The following is a 17689-nucleotide window of genomic DNA, read 5'->3' as shown; positions in this document are numbered from 1 at the left end:
CAAACAATTTAGGAATGTTAGGTGATTTATGCCCTTTATGGATTAAAACCCGACTGCGTCAACTACGTTCCATGGGAGTTTTGCCATGGATCCCCCTCCGGCATGCCACAGTCCAGGCGTTAGTCCCCTTGAAACAACTTTTTCATTACTATTGTGGCCAGAAAGAGTCCCTGTGGGTTTTAAAATTCGCCTGCCTATTGAAGTCTATGGCGGTTCGCAATGTTCGCCGGTTCGCGAACATTTGCCGATGTTCGCGTTCGCGAACATAAAATTTTATGTTCGCGACATCACTATTTAGGAGGTGATGTCAGTGATGAGAGGATTTAGCACATTGACTAGTGCAGGAAACAGCTCCTCTGTCTCTTGTTAGGTGCTATGTACAGCTAAAAACTAGTTTTCTATAAAAGAAAGACTTCTTTTTTTATCACATAGATTGGCCACAAAGGGACACAGCTTGCGATAAAAAGGTGCCTAAGAGCCCCATGTTATCTAAATACAGCTCTAATTTTGTAGCCTAAGATTAAAGTGTTACTAAGCCCATGAGCTTGCATTCACTATATCTGGACTCCCACAGTACACAGAACATAGAAATGCAAGAGTTTTAGTAAATATAAACTGCTAAATATCTTTTCTTATCAGCGGTATATAGCAGTCTTGTGACTTCTATCAGTGTCTGGTTAAAGCTTGTAAGAGGAGTTTTCATTCTCCCCTGACTGCCCTATGAGGCTGCATGACCCCTAACTCTCTGTCTGGACAGTGCTGATTGGCCTAGTGCTGATTGCATGCACTCTCCCAAGGAAAAAAAACTATTAGGAGATGATCTGGGGACTGTGGAAGAAGGGGAGAATCAGAAAAGACAGAATTACAAAATGCAGAGGATTAACCCCTTCCACGGTGAGTATAACAAGCATGCTTTACTGCATATACAGACTGGTTTAACTATTGTGGGTTTAGTAACACTTTAATGGTAAAGGGCAAAATGGTCTTTTAGAATATATACCACCCTTTTTTATCGGCAGGGTGAAGTTGACAATTTGTTACTCCCTAGCTTGCATAATGGGAAATTAGTATTTCCAAAATACAAAGGACATAAAAATGTGCCTAGGGGCTCCATTATGTCCAAATACAGCTCTTATTTTGTAGCCAGAAATTGACAATAAAGGCAAAATGGTCCTTTAGAATATATAACACTCTTTATTATCAGCAGGGTGTTGACAGTTTGGGACTCCCTAGCTTGCATCCTGGGAAACTGGTAGTCCCAAGATGCCTTGTTACCGGCAAACACAAGTAGATGGAGAACAAGGTTGTTTGTCACACAGAAACAACAATGGGAGTAATACAATTTTCTCTTTCGGTCTATAAAAGTTTATATTGAAGTTACAAAAATTGATATGCAGTCAGATAGTCACAGTATTAATAGCCTCCATTTTTACAGTCTTACTTCAGTTTTACTGTTACAGCAGTTGTGGAAGAAGTTTACACCCAGTGATATCAGTAATCAGCACTCAGTAACAGACTTAAGCCAGCCATGGACAGAGCAAATTTCTTTCCTGCAACTATGTCAGTGTTGATGGAAAAATTCTTCCTGTGGAGCCATTGTGTTCTCCCAGCGGGGGAGGGGGGCAGGAGAAGCTGTCCCCACGGCCGGAACATAGTGATTATTGCTAGCAGCTATAACAGTTGCTAGCTATAAATGCATGGAAAATCCAGCAGGCTGGTTGTACCCAAGTTGATCGATCAGTCAACTTGAATAGATTCAGCCTGCCCATGCATGGTTCAAATATGGACCAATTCCTGCTGAACTGGCACAGATATGGCCAGCTTTAAGCCTGGTACGCACTACAGTAGAAGTATTTTTCTCATTCAACCCAGCGGTCTAAACGAAAAAAAACCTGACAGACCGCTGGACTAACACAAGTGATGTTAATACAGATATCTCCCTCTCTTTGCTATTCTGCTTTAACAAACCACCAAACAACTTAACAGAACACACCGGTTAGCAGCTTTCTAGAACATGAGTGGGAGTTAGGCAAATAGGCAGCATGAATGTAACCTGACAGACCGCTGGACTAACACAAGTGATGTTAATACAGATATCTCCCTCTCTTTGCTATTCTGCTTTAACAAACCACCAAACAACTTAACAGAACACACCGGTTAGCACTCGCAGGCATTGGATGCCAATCAGAACAAAAGTTATGCTAATTAGTTAGATTGGTATCGTTTGCAACTCTGCCTACCGGGGGGGGGGGGGGGTCTAGAGGCAAATCTATCTAAACATGTCTGTTTAACGGGATGCTGCAATTTTTTAGTTAGGGCTGCTCCTGGTGTTCTGGTGTTGTTGAGTTTGCCTGGGCTACTCCCACCTTCTAGAAACCAATAGAGCTTTCTAGAACATGAGTGGGAGTTAGGCAAATAGGCAGCATGAATGTATATGCAGTCTCAGCCAATTACAGGGACATTGCCCCTGAGCATGCTGGGATAGGGCTATATATTCAGGGAACATGTGAGCTCAGGGTCCTTCCCAGATGGTGGAGTGCACCAGCCAGGGGTGATGCAGGCTTGCCATCCCGGGCACTTGCTGCCATGCGGCCTCAGGTTGGCAACATGGTCTGAAGCTTAAGTAGAATAGTGACCCTGGTGCTTCTGAAGAGCTGACTGAAGGGGAGCCGTGCTTGAGAGGATCTGTTTGCGACTCCTGTGAGTACACACCAACGATCTAGGGGCCTGTTCTATTTGGCTACCCACTTGTGCTAGTACAGTCAGCCAAGGGTCCAACAAAAGGAATCACTGGCTAGTGATCCAAAGAGCTTTGTCTACCTGTCCTTCACTACAAGAGTGTCATGGATATGCAATAATGTCTGGTAGCTTACCTGTTCCTCATGTCTGCATTAAGGGCCAGACTCTTCCTTCTGGCTGCTTTTATCACCTCTACTTCCTGTTCCTGGCCCGCCCAGGTCATCACAGGAAGCCTATATTAACCAGCGCACTGCAGGCCTGCCTTGCTGTTCAACAGTATTAGTTTCCTGTTTCCTGTTTGCCGTGTGCTTGAAACTACCCCTCTGTGTACCGACTTTGGCTTGTCTCTGACTATTCCTGTTTGCCTGTTACCCTGACCTTTGGCCTGTTCCTTGACTACCCTTGTCCGCCTGTTACCCCGACCTCGGCTTACCCTTCACCATTCTGTGTGTCCTGAGTGGCTGCTTCCCTTCACTCCCTACGGAGCGTGACCTGGGGGACCCCAGGGGCCGCGACCTGGGCCCAGCTGCAGCGAAGTCCATCCTCACCACTAGAGGCTCTGGTGAACACCTGCTGGGTCTTAGACTCCGCGTCCTGGGGAATCTTGGGTTCACGTTCCGGTCCATCCGCAGCAGTCTGCTATAGGGTTCACTACCTTGCGATGCGCCCCTGCCTCCAACAGGGTGCAGTTGTCACCTGGCCACAGGTGACCTGACAAAGAGACTTTGCTCACGCTCTTTATTTCTGCACTGCTACACAGGAAAAGCTTGTCATCTGCTCCCAGCAAGGGAATTCATCTACTGCTCAATTCTAGATCAGCTAGTCTTCAATCTGTGCATAGTGTGGTTTTGGAGTGTCCTACTAAAAAATCCAAGTTCCCCCATAATAAAAAAAAAACAACACCCCTAGACTGGTCTTTGACTACATCGAGCTAAAGTGTGTGTATCTGGCTGCAGAAAATACCATGTGCCTGGTTGCCAGTGAAGAAGTAAGTACTTTTTGGGTAATACTCAAGCAGCTCCTAAGGGGGTAGTGCTACATACATTTACATCTATTATTATTAGTAGTATTCATACTATTATTTAGAGTAGAACTTCTAAAATTATTTTTTATAAAATTAAGATAGAGGGATTTATAGATAATCTAGAACTTCATGGAAGGGGATGATGAGCTAAAGAGTTTGGGGATCCCTGACCGACTGATGTATTTTAAGGTATTACCAAGCAGGAACCAGGCACACATTAACATGCACAATCACAGGCATATTAAGAGATAAAAAGGAGTGAGAAATAATTTGAGATCTAACATGATGCACTGCTCATACCCCTACCACTTGCCTATTACTCTAGCCACAGGCAGAAAAGTAATTTAAACTATACTCTGGACCTCACCATCCCCCCTTGACTGCAGATGTAGAAATGCGAGGCCCCATAACGCTTCCAAGTGTAATTAAAAAACGTTACTGTACCAGTAGCAGAGACACTCCACCTGTTCCTCTCCTCTGTCATGTTTTGCTCCCTACTAGCACTATATGGTATACTGGTGTAGCGCCCTCTAACTTAGTGTGCTATCGATATATCGTTTTTTCTAGTGTAGGTAAATTTGTCTTGGCTAGAAACAAAGCCTGTTTTTAATCTGGGTCAGGGTGAGTAACTCAGGGAGGCTAGATTACTCATCAATCAGCACCTCTGTGTAATGTTCTGGTACCTTTGGTACCCTAATCCCACTTTCCTTAGTGTATGCGCCCCACCATTCTCTTTTAGTAAGGTGCGCATACACCTTTAAGACCGATGCTGTCATCATTGAGCGCCGCAGGAGCGGCTATTTCAACCGCCGGCGGGCTCACTAACATTGTTCGTTAAACGCCGCATAACCTGCTTTGAAGCTCACATGCTTGCAAGCATACCTCGCTGTCGGAACCTCGCTGCTGATCCCTGTATCCCGCTACCGGATCACCCGCTCATACCGAACCTCTCTACTACTGCTTGCTACTAGTGATAAGTACCCCGCAGGGGAAACCTCCATAAACCTTCATACTAAAGCTTACACTGTCTAGCTCTGCATACTAAGGACTGTTACTATCATCTGCACTATCTAGATTGCTAGCTCTTGAGCCTACTAACATCTATCCTTGCACTGGGTTAGTCTCTCCTGTATGTCATCTGCTATGCTATCATCTACTACCATACATGATTGCTAACCTATCTGCATCCTACCTGTTACCATCTCATTCTCAAGAACATTCCTCTCAAGTGTCTGTCAACTATTGTCTCTACTTAAACCTGTCTCTTCAGCCTATCACCACTATACTACTATATACATAGATCACTCCAGGAACATCTTATTGAGTGTGTATATTTGTATGCTGAATCAGAGACTATCCACAGTGATGAGTCTTGGGAGTTGGGATCTGCAGCTGCAAATCCACATTGTTCAGAAAACGCAGGAGCGTTACAGATTGAACGAACCTTAAAATGGATTCAGCAGAATTAATCACTCAGGTGACACAATTAAAACAACAAGTAACTGCGTTAATACACGCATTTACTGAATTAAAAGAAGACAATCAGGCTCTGACGCAGCAGGTAACCAGGCTGTCACAACTTGCCGCTGCTCAGCACCCTGAACCCAAAATAAATCCTCCTTTAGTATTTACAGGCGATCGCAAAAAATTTTGTGAATTCAAAAACGCATGTGAGTTACTTTTCTTGCTAAAACCTCGTACCTACCTTACTGATCATATCAAGGTTTGCACTATTATTTCTTACCTAACAGGCGATCCACGGGCCTGGGCAGACTCTCTCTTTGAGAAAAACGATCAGCTTCTCAACTCCTACGCTTTATTTCTAGCGGAACTTGCTAGTCTATATGATGACCCCAATAGGCAGAGTACTGCCGATCTTCAATTGAGGTCCTTAAAACATGGTAGGAGACCTGTGGAAGACTTTGTGGCGGAGTTCAAGAGATGGACCCTTGATTCAGGGTGGAATGATGCATCTCTGAGAACTCAATTTAGACTTGGCCTATCAGAGGCCGTTAAAGACGAGCTCGCCTGAGCGGATTTGCCGAAAACCCTGGATGCTTTGATACAACTCAGTATCACCATAGTTAGAAGGCAACGAGAAAGAAAGGCTGAAAAAATGGGAATGCCATTATCCAGTTCTTCTCGGGTTTCGGCCGTTGACCCTACTCATATGGAGGTAGGAAGCATACGCCCACCTCTATCAACTACTGAAAGAGCCAGGAGACGATCTAGTAATCTCTGCTTGTACTGTGCATCCCCGGATCACATGATAAACATCTGTCCCCTTGTCTACAAAAAAAAGGGTGAGTGTTCATATGTCCTCCTAGGGGGATTGACAACTTCAATTACTAACCCTTACCTTTTTGTTCGCTTGACATTGCAGTGGGACCAGACCAGGATTACTACTAAGGCCATGATCGACACAGGATCTTGTGGAAATTATATCGACATACGTTTTGCTGTTTTAAATAAAGTCCCTATTATTTCTAAACCTAAACCTGTCTCAGTGAGTCTTATTAACGGTATTCCTTTATCTTCTGGCCCGATCACTGATCAGACACAAGCACTCCTAGTCACCACTAACGAGTCTCATATGGAGACCACCACCTTCGACCTAATACCTTCACCCCACTTTCCCATTGCTTTGGGACTTCCCTGGTTACACACACATCAACCAACCATAGATTGGAAGAAATGGACCCTGGCCTTCCTCTCTTGCTATTGCGAGGGTACGTGTAACCTCCCGTCTTATGGAAAGATCCTGTCTGTGGTGTCAGATGAGATTGCACCACTATGCTATCAGGATCTGTCCGAGGTTTTTCTTGAGAAAAATGCTCAAGTACTGCCTCCCCATAGGGATTATGATTGTACTATTGATCTATTCCCAAATAGCAAATTGCCGTTTGGTCATGTTTATCCTCTTTCACAGGATGAACTTTCCCATCTCAAGGAATACTTGGATGAGAATTTGACAAAAGGTTTTATTAGACCTTCCACTTCTTCCACAGCAGCAGGACTCTTTTTGTCCACAATAAGGACTCAAGTCTCAGGCCTATTATCGACTATAGGCAATTGAACGCCATTACAATAAAAAGATCGCTATCCTCTACCGCTTATCCCTGAGCTCATTGAGCAAGTGCGTGGAGCTACCTATTTTTCAAAATTGGACCTGAAAGGGGCATACAATCTAATCCGAATCCGTGATGGAGATGAGTGGAAGACAGCATTCAGAACCAGATACGGTTTGTTCGAATATCTTGTAATGCCATTCGGGCTATGTAACGCTCCCGCAGCCTTCCAACGATTTATAAACTATATCTTTAGAGACTTACTTGATGTCTGTGTTGTGGTATATCTGGACGATATACTTATTTATTCACGATCCTTGTCTGAACATATAAAACATGTAAGACTTGTGTTATCCAGATTGCTTGCACACAACCTATACGTGAAACTAAAAAAATGCTCATTTCATAAAGAAGAAGTACTATTCCTAGGATACATCATATCCAAAACAGGAATCAAGATGGATATGAGTAAGATATCCTGTATTCAGGATTGGCCTATACCAACCACCCGCAAAGCACTACAGCGATTCCTTGGATTTTCAAACTTCTATAGGATGTTCATCAAGAACTTCTCTGCCATTGTGAGACCCCTCACACAACTCACGAGTATTAAGAGACCATTCAAATGGTCAGATGAAGCAAATGAAGCTTTTCACTTGTTAAAGGCAAGTTTTACCTCTGCTCCCATACTACGCCATCCAGACCCATCCCTCCAATACATTCTGGAAGTAGATGCGTCAAACATGGCAGTAGGAGCAATACTCTCCCAAAGACCAACTAATACTTCACCACTCCATCCAGTCGCCTTCTTCTCTAAATCTTTAAGCAGTCCAGAGGTAAATTACCCGGTGGGTGAAAAGGAACTGCTTGCTATAAAACTGGCTCTGGAGAATTGGCGACATCTACTTGAAGGCACCCGATTACCAATACTCATATATACAGATCATAAAAATCTTCAATATCTTCAGACTAACAAAACCCTCTCCCACCGGCAGGTACGATGGTCACTATTCTTCCTAAGGTTTAACTTTCTAGTGACCTATACACCTGCAGACAAGAATAAAAAAGCGGATGCGCTATCAAAACTAACTGAAGATAATTACTTCGAAATCCCTTCCGTTCCTATAATACCCTACAAGCGTATTATTGGGGTTGTCCGTTCCTTGAAGGAAGAGGTTCTGCACAGTATAAGTTTGGATTCACCCCCACCACAACTAAGTACTGATGCAGAAGGCTTCCTCTACTACAACGACAAACTTTACATACCCCCTACCATGCGCACCAAGATCTTGGAATTGTCGCATGATGTGCCTATGGCAGGACATATGGGTATGACAAAGACTCTTAATTTGCTTACCAGGCAGTTCTGGTGGCCTGACATGAAGACATCTATACAGAAATTCGTCTCTTCATGCAACGTCTGTGCCAGGTCCAAAATAGACACTACAAAACCATCCGGTCTACTATGCAGTCTTCCAATACCCCAGACTCCATGGGAAGTTGTGTCCTTGGACTTTATAGTAGAACTACCTCCTTCCAAAGGTTTTAATACCATCTTGGTGTCAGTGGACCATCTGACAAAAATGGCACATTTCGTTGCTATTCGCAGACTACCTTCGTCCAAACAAACAGCGGAACTACTGATGAAACATGTCTTTAAGTTACATGGTATTCCGAAAACTCTTTTGTCTGACCGTGGATCGCAATTCATCTCCAAGTTCTGGCAAGAACTATGTCACATACTACGAATTGAGCGGAAGCTCACTTCTCCCTACCATCTTCAGATCAACGAACAGACTGAAAGAGTCAACCAGTGCATCGAGCAATATTTACGTTGTTACACATCATACCAACAGGATGATTGGGTGGATCTCCTCCCTCTGGCAGAATTTGCCTACAACAACGCAACCCACAGTACGACCAAACAGAGTCCGTTCTACTTGAACTATGGGTTTCATCCCACTATTCTTCCACCACGCATCCTTCCTTCAAATAACCCAGTAGCCTCAGACTATCTTACCCAAATAAAGGACTCTCTGGGTTTACTTAATACTACCATCTCACACGCTCATAGTCAACAAAAGAAGTACTATGATCTTCGTAGAAGACCTTCTCCTCAGTATGCTATTGGGGACCTCGTTTGGCTCTCAACAAAAAACTTAAGATTAAAGATCCCTAGCAAAAAGCTTGGGCCTCTGTTCTTGGGACCTTTCCCAATCAGGAAACTTATTGGAAAAGCTGCAGTACAGCTCACATTACCAACAGACCTCAAAATACATCCCATCTTCCATGTGTCGATACTGAAGCCCCATGTTCCTGACCAAGGAATAAGGCCTACTATCCCACCTCCACCTCCTGTACAAGTTGAAGGTGGAGAAGAATATGAGATAAAAGAGATTCTGGATTCTCGTATCCACAGAAGAAGACTCCAATATCTAGTCCGATGGAAGAACTATGGGCCCCAAGACGACACCTGGCTAAATACCTCTGACATACATGCCCCTAGACTAATTCGCAATTTTCACACGAAATACCCGGAAAAACCAGCTCCAGAGGCCTTCAGGAGCCGGCCTTAAGGGGGGGGTACTGTAATGTTCTGGTACCTTTGGTACCCTAATTCCACTTTCCTTAGTGTATGCGCCCCACCATTCTCTTTTGTTAAGGTGCGCATACACCTTTAAGACCGATGCTGTCATCATTGAGCGCCGCAGGAGCGGCTATTTCAACCGCCGGCGGCTCACTAACATTGTTCGTTCAACGCCGCATAACCTGCCTCGAAGCTCACATGCTTGCAAGCATACCTCGCTGTCGGAACCTCGCTGCTGATCCCTGTATCCCGCTACCGGATCACCCGCTCATACCGAACCTCTCTACTACTGCTTGCTACTAGTGATAAGTACCCCGCAGGGGAATCCTCCATAAACCTTCATACTAAAGCTTACACTATCTAGCTCTGCATACTAAGGACTGTTACTATCATCTGCACTATCTAGATTGCTAGCTCTTGAGCCTACTAACATCTATCCTTGCACTGGGTTAGTCTCTCCTGTATGTCATCTGCTATCCTATCATCTACTACCATACATGATTGCTAACCTATCTGCATCCTACCTGTTACCATCTCATTCTCAAGAACATTCCTCTCAAGTGTCTGTCAACTATTGTCTCTACTTAAACCTGTCTCTTCAGCCTATCACCACTATACTACTATATACATAGATCACTCCAGGAACATCTTATTGAGTGTGTATATTTGTATGCTTAATCAGAGACTATCCACAGTGATGAGTCTTGGGAGTTGGGATTGGTATCTCAGCGTTTCTCTACATGACTACTGAGTGGAGTATTTCTGCAGCTGCAAATCCACATTGTTCAGAAAACGCAGGAGCGTTACACTCCGGTACCTCCCCCATACTTGCTGGAACCTAGGAGAAGCTTCCAGAAGTATGGGTGGGAGGTTAGGAGGAGCTTTTTGGAGTATTGATGAGGGCCCCAGCCAATCCCTGGCCATATGGGCTGGCAGGGGGCAGTCAGCTCCTAAATACTCCTGAGTCATACTAGCAGGGGCAGTTGGGTGGAAGATGTAGATGGAGTGCTAAGGAGGCTGTCGGTGGCCCTTGAGGGTAACCCCCTAGTCTGGGGGGGGGGGTGAGCTCAGACCAGGGCCTCTTGTGCTGGAGGGGTCCTCTACAACACATGGAGGAATCCTGACCTGGATGCACTGGAGCAGGTGTAAGGACAGCAGGAAAGAAAGTCGGCGCATCCAGGAGGTCTCCAAGAAAAGTCATCAGGGTGGGCTGGTGAGTGTACAGTCTGGGAGGACTGTGGGATTGTAGCCAGGAGGGCTAGTGAGAGAGGCAACTGCAGCCAGACGGGATGGCAGTGCCTGAAGAATTGGTTCTGGGATCAATAGCCACAGGAATGTATGCTGGACACTAAACTTTGCTACACAACCAAAGGAACCTGTGGTCTCGGCCTGTAAAGGGCTTTTGCTTAATCTTACAAAGTGCCTTTGTCAGATTCATCATACAGTGTTCCAGCTGGGTCTGTGATTTTCTGCAAGCAAGGGAGTGCTGGAGGAAGAGGAGTGTACATAGACTGTAAAAAGCTGAGTTGTCCCTGAAGAATTCTAAAGTCGAGTGGGCATCCCATAATTTTCCCTCTACCCTATCCAAGTTTTATCCCCTCAATAAAACATAAAAAAACAAGCACTGGACTGTTTCTTGACTCTGGGGTACTGTGGAAATTTGGGGTGAGTGGCTTTGCGGGGTGGGGATCCCTATTCACCAGCGGCTCCTACGTGGGGTACGCTACACTGGTACAGGGAAATAGGCATCAAAGGAAAGGAACTGGTGGAGTGTTTCTGCCACTTGGTTTGCTGTTGGAAGTGGTGTGTGGGCTTTAAAATGGTTTCAACTGTACAAGTCTAAATAGTAATTTTGTACCAAAGTAAAATGACAGGAGACAAATCAATATAACCCAGTGAGCTTGGGATTTTAGTGCTTACTGACTTGTATTGATTGATAAGAAGAGGTTTTGCAAAGCCCTTCTGTTAATCATTATCTCAGCTTGTATATGATGTATCGTATTGCACAAGACTTGACAAACTGAAAGGTAGGTATGTTCATATTCTCCTACCTAAACGCTTTGTAGAATTTATGGATGATTCTAGATGATTTTAAAGATCAGAATATAAAAGGGGATTCATAAACAAGCAGGTACACATGATAAGCATTTGGAATAAAGCCAGAATAAAGTCAGATAATATCGCCCGGGACAGTGAGTTGTGATCTGGGTGTACCTGAGCTTCAAACACCTCACTGACTGATCCTCTGTGATTGCATAGTGATCGTGGACCTTGATCCTCTGTGATTGCATAGTGATCGTAATACTTACCCTACCGGTCTGTCAGGTGTGCAATATGATTGAAAGCAGTACAAAAATTATTTACAAATCAGAACGATATATTGAATCCAAAGACACATTCATCCATAGGAACATTTCCACAGGAAGAAGAGTTGTGTATTTGTTCAGGGTCAGTGGCTTGCAAAGTAGTGAAGCAACACAATAAGGATTACAACCAGACAACTGACATTTTGAAAGAGAGAGTTTAGCAATGGCAACCTACCTGTTTCTTTAATTAAATTTATCCTTTCTACGTCAAAGTTAACTTAGGCAGATCTCTACAAAAGGCTTAAAGTTATTGCAAACGATCACCTTGTAAAACAACCCATTCAGTTTAAAAAATAAATTAAAGGCAAAACATTTTTACATTTTTGTATAGATATAAAAAAAAACATTATAAATACCTTTTTTCCCTTTTTTTTTTATAAGTGATCACATTCCCTCTGTTCTCAGCTGCATAAGAGCTGGGGGAGGAGAAGCAGAAGCACACTGAGCTTCCCAATGAATGGCTGCCCTGTGGGGGCATGTCAGGACAAGTCTGATTATTGGAGAAGAGCATACTGAGTTCCCAGCATAGCTAAAGAACTGACCATAGTGTGCCCCCCTGCTTAGTGTGGTCAGTTTTTAACAGAAAAGCAGAGGGACTGGCAGGAACACCAGGGATTTCACACAAAGGAAGCAATACAAAGAGAACAGGATATTTTCTTATACAAGTATATGGTACAACAGCCACATATAAGGAATATGAAATGTTGGGGTAACAAACGCTTTAAAGAGACCTTGTAAACAAATTCAAAATTTCCAGGTAAAAGCACAGAAAATCAAGTATTTAAATTTTTGTTTTTAATATTTTCCTTTTAATAAATTATTTGAATCCACTTGCACTGTGCCTCTAAACTTGAAATACAATTTGACTCTTCCTGGAGAGTCAATTCCTTAGTATAGTGGATTACTACCTCCCTACAGGCATGTCATAGCCCTCTCCTTTGATACACACTATACAACCTTTGTTGTTAGATTTCCTTTAGATTGCCCTTCAACTATGTAATACAAGGGCCTGCCTGATTGCATACAAATTGAAAGTGTTTAGATTTGACCTCATATTATATGGTTTTGGTAAATCTAAAGGAAAAAAATCTAAAGACAATTGCATAGTGTGTATGGCCCATAAGAGTGTCTGAATACTGTCTATGTTGGTCTAGCTCCTCTGCCCCTCCCCTCACCTCCCTATATAAACTTTTATGTAGCAACTGGGGGAGTCTGCTGGAGACGCTGATATCACATCCAAGAAGGTGGCACCCAACAGCAGTCTCAGGATTTTTAGAAGGGAGGTTGTTACAGGTAAATACCATGCATAAAATATTTTAACACACATATAATCTTATGGGAAATTTTTTGTTGAATGAATGGCCTGATCACAGGGTCTCTTTAAGTAAAGGAACAATTGAAAGAAAAAAGGGGCCAGTGGCATTTGTTTCCAAAAGAGGGCTTTCAGCTTATGAAACTTTATAGCATCAGACAGGTTAATCCAGTCCAGGGTTATGTTCCAAAAGCAAGGGTCCCATAGTAATCACAGAATGTGAAAATGATTTTTGTTTTGGTTGTCATGGACTTTCCATGTCATCTCTGCATTTCTCAAAGTCCTCAGATTTTTTGGTCTTTTTTTATTCTTAGAATCGGTGGTTCTTTTAGTTATTCACAAGAACAAAACAAGTGTAAATCAACGTTAGTCAGGAACAAAGAAAACTGATAAAAATGTTTGAAAGACAGCTGCTGCCACAGGTCAACACATAACAACCTAATCAATATAGTACAAAAAAAAGTGCAGCGCTTATCAAAAAAAAAATAAAAATATTTTGCCACATAAATGCAAATCAGAATGTGAAAAAGTGATAAAAAACAGTCCTCAAAAACAGCCCATAAGTGTGTAGCACCCTCCCAGGTAGGTGCTAGGGAGAGAGTATATTTTTGAGCCCTGTCTGCTTACCAGAGGGGCTGCAGTTAAAACTATATTGCTTTCTGCTTACCAGAGGGCAGGATCTGTTAGTGAGGTCTGCTCTTGTGCTCAGCATGCGATTGATTCAGTCTAGAGAGTTTTTCACACTGGTCCAAACAGGAGGCATGTTGGACAGTGAGAGGAAACCTGACAAATGGGTGCACAGGCTTTTGATACAGTCCTGGTGATTGGCAGAGGGCAGGTCGCCTCAGTGAATTTTGGGATACTGTATAAAAGCCAGGAGCACATGTGCTGTGGGGTCTTTGGCTGGAGAGCGGAGTCCCGGAGGGAGGAGGGTGGCTGCCTCCTCTTCGGTAGAGGTGTCATGCAGTTGCAGGAGGTCATCCTGAGGACCAGAGGAGTGGTTGAGAGGAGCTGAACCCAGAGGTCCAGGAAAGCTGACAGAGGGGAGACACTGGAGACCCTGGGACTACAGTATCGTAAATACAGGGACTAATGTCAAAGGGGCCTGACCTGAGGGGGGCCACCCCTGGTTGTAGGATAGTCAGTGGACGGGTGTCAGCAGAGGAAAAGAAAGAGGATACTGGGGAGAGTGTCCTGAAGATTAGACAGTCAGTCTGTGTGTGCCCGGCTTTAGACAAGAGCCAGTTAACCTACAAACATGTCTTTGGAGTGTGTGAAGAAACTGAAGTACCTGGAGGAAACCCATCCAAACATCCAAACACAGGGAGAAGGTGAAAACTCCGTGCAGGTAGTGCTATGGTTAGGAAGAAGAAGAATATAAAGTACTCTGCAAAAGTTTTAGTCAGGTGTGAAAAAATGCTGTAAAGTAAGAATGCTTTCAAAAATATATACAGTAAAACCTTGGATTGCGAGCATAATTTGTTCTGGAAACATGCTTGTAATCCAAAGCACTCTTATATCAAAGCAAATTTCCCCATAAGAAATAATGGAAACTCAGATGATTCGTTCCACAAGTCCTTCAGTTTATAGTCTATATACAAAGATTATAGCAATGTGATAGGTTGTGGAACCATAAAATGTCCATCCACAATATGCAGCCTTCCCAAGGGGATTAGAAGCAAAATCTAGCAGAGCTACAGAATATAAGAGAGATGAGAGGAGCCTCTAAGTGTAGCAATATGATTACATTTAATGAAGGTTCAACATTTAGCAGCTCACATGGTTGATGATTAAAATAGGCACATCTAAGTATGCAGGCATCCAGGGTAAAGCTGTCCACATAGACCATCTTCTGAACCACCGGCTCTCACCACTGTCAGTCTGCAATCATGACCAGGAAGAATAGCCTGCAGTAGAGTGATCTGAAAGTGAGGCTTTGAATCACTCGTGGAGTGCAGCGGGGAAGGGATGATGAAGATGGCTGTGCAGAGGATGGTCTATGTGGACAGCTTTACCCCGGATGCCTGCATACTTAGATGTGCCTGTTTTAATCATCAACCATGTGAGTTGCTAAATATTGAACCTTCATTAAATGTAACCATATTGGTACACTTTAGAGGCTCCTGTCTTCTTTTTTATACATGACACTACTTGTATATCAAGACATCGCTTGTATATCAAGTCAAAATTTATTTAAAAAATTTGCTTGTCTTGCAAAGCGCTCTCAAACCAAGTTACTCTCAAACCAAGGTTTTACTGTATTTTCATTGTTTATTTTTATCAATATACAAAATGCAAAGTTAGCGAGCAGAAGAAAAATCTAAAATCATTATTTGGTATGACTACCTTTTGGCTTCAAACCAGCATCAATTCTTACATTTGCACACTTTGTACACTTACACAAAGTCAGGGATTTTGTAGGATTAGAGTCAGAGTGTATGATTAATCAATTATATCAAGCAGGTACTAATGATCATTAATTTCATATAGGTTGAAACAGTCATTACCTGATACAGAAACAGCTGTGTAGAAGCCTTAAAATTGAGAGAGGAACAGTCAAACTCTGTTACAAAGGTGAGGTTGTGAAAGAGTTTTATGTCACAGGTCATACATCATGGCAAGACTGAGCACAGCAACAAATTACAAGGTAGTTATACTGCATCAGCCCGGTCCCTCCTAGGCAAAGATTTTTAAGCAGACAGGGGTTTCAAGATGTGCTGTTCAAGCTCTACTGAAGAAGGAAAAAGAAACCAGCAACGTTGAGGACCGTACACACAGTGGTTGGCCAAGGAAACATAATGTAGCATATGAAAAACACATCATGCTTACTTTGCTTCAACATTAGAAGATGTCCAGCAGTGCCATCAGCACAGAAAAGCATTTCCACTATGCACAAAAACATAGGAATTGGGGTGCAGAAAAATAGCAGAAGGTGCTCCGACACTGATGAGTCAAAATTTGAAATATTAGGCTTTAGCAGGAGGCAGTTTGTTCGCTGAAGGGCTGGATAGCTTTACAATGAGAATCTGCAGGCAACCGCGAAGCATGGTGGAGGTTCCTTGCAAGTTTGGGGCTGCATTTCTGAGTTGGAGATTTGGGCAAGATCAATCGTGTCCTCAATACTGAGAAATAGAGACATATACCTATCCATCATGCCATACCATCAGGGGAGGTGTGTGATTGGCCCCAAATGTATTCTGCAGCAGGACAATGACAACAAACATACAGCCAATGTCATTAAGAACTATCTTCAGTGTAAATAAGAACAAGGAGTCCTGGAAGTGATGGTTTGGCCCCCAATGAGCCCTGATCTCTAGATCATCGAGTCTGTCTGGGATTACATGAAGAGACAGAAGGATTTGAGGCAGTCTACATCCACAGAAGCTCCGTGATTAGTTCTCCAAGATGTTCGGAACAACCTACTTGGCAAGTTCCTTCAAAAACTGTGTGCAAGTGTACCTAGAGGAATTTTTGGTGTTTTGAAGGCCAAGCATGGTCACACCAAATATTGATTTGATTTGGATTTATCTTCGGTTCATTTACTTTCCATTTTGTAAAATGATAAAAATAAACTATTAACACTTCTATTTCTAAAAGCATTCTTCATTTACAGCATTTTTTCACACCTGCCTAAAACTTTTGAACAGTAGTGTATATACTTACTTCTTCTGCAGCCAGTTCAGCTCAACACTGCTCCAATCCTCAGAAATATCAGGATCCACTACCAGTTCTTGTATTCAGGAATTGGCTGTAGTATTTCAATTCACAACTTCCTGTTAATGAAGTTGTACTGTAAAAATATTGTAAAAGAAGGAAGGAGTGGAACCAAATTGGGGGTGGGAGGCTGTGCATACTGACCATGATTCTTTTTACATCTTAAATACAGGTGTAACATGAAACATTGTCAGGAAGGTGAAGTTAACTTTTAACCTCTTGCTGTCCTTAGGTTGTATATACTTGATTGACCTTTGGAACAAGTAGTTATGCCAGGATCATGGCTACAGCCTAGTATCAAAATCTTCAGCTGGTGATGGGCTTTCCATTTCCAGTAAAAGTGATCCTAGTGCTTTTACTGGTAACAGTCCTCCCGCTACCATTCCCAGGCTCTCCTGTTTCACTGGGAGGCCCAGTACTGCTACAAACTTTTGGGCCAGCTGCGCACAGAGGAGAATGTAGGACACCTGTTCCTCCCTCTGTGATGCATGAAGCTGGAAGGTGACTTCTGATTTCGGTTTTGTATTTACAGTACCTGGCCGATACTGGCCAGTGAAGCATCCAATCAAACCAATCTCAGTTTGATCAGCTGCCTGTCACTGTTTGAAGAGGACTTGTCACTGCTCAGAAAAAATGTTTTTAAAAAAAAATGATATAGAATAAAAAAAGCAACATTAAAACAACCCGTCTCCCTGAGCTCGCATGCAAATGTGAAAGCGCACGTAGATCCTGCACACATATGGTGAGTGCACCACATATATGAAGTATCAAAGCGAATGTCAGAGAGAGAGAGAAATAATTCCAGCACCAGAACTCACATTTATCTGGTAACCTTTAAAGGCTTTTAAAGTGTTGCCTACAGAGACCATACCGTAGTTT

Source organism: Pelophylax lessonae (genome assembly GCF_965119305.1).
Source record: "Pelophylax lessonae genome assembly, chromosome: 4".
NCBI lineage: Eukaryota > Metazoa > Chordata > Amphibia > Anura > Ranidae > Pelophylax > Pelophylax lessonae.
The sequence above is the reverse complement of the archived record's forward strand: the minus strand, read 5'-3'. Positions refer to the sequence as shown.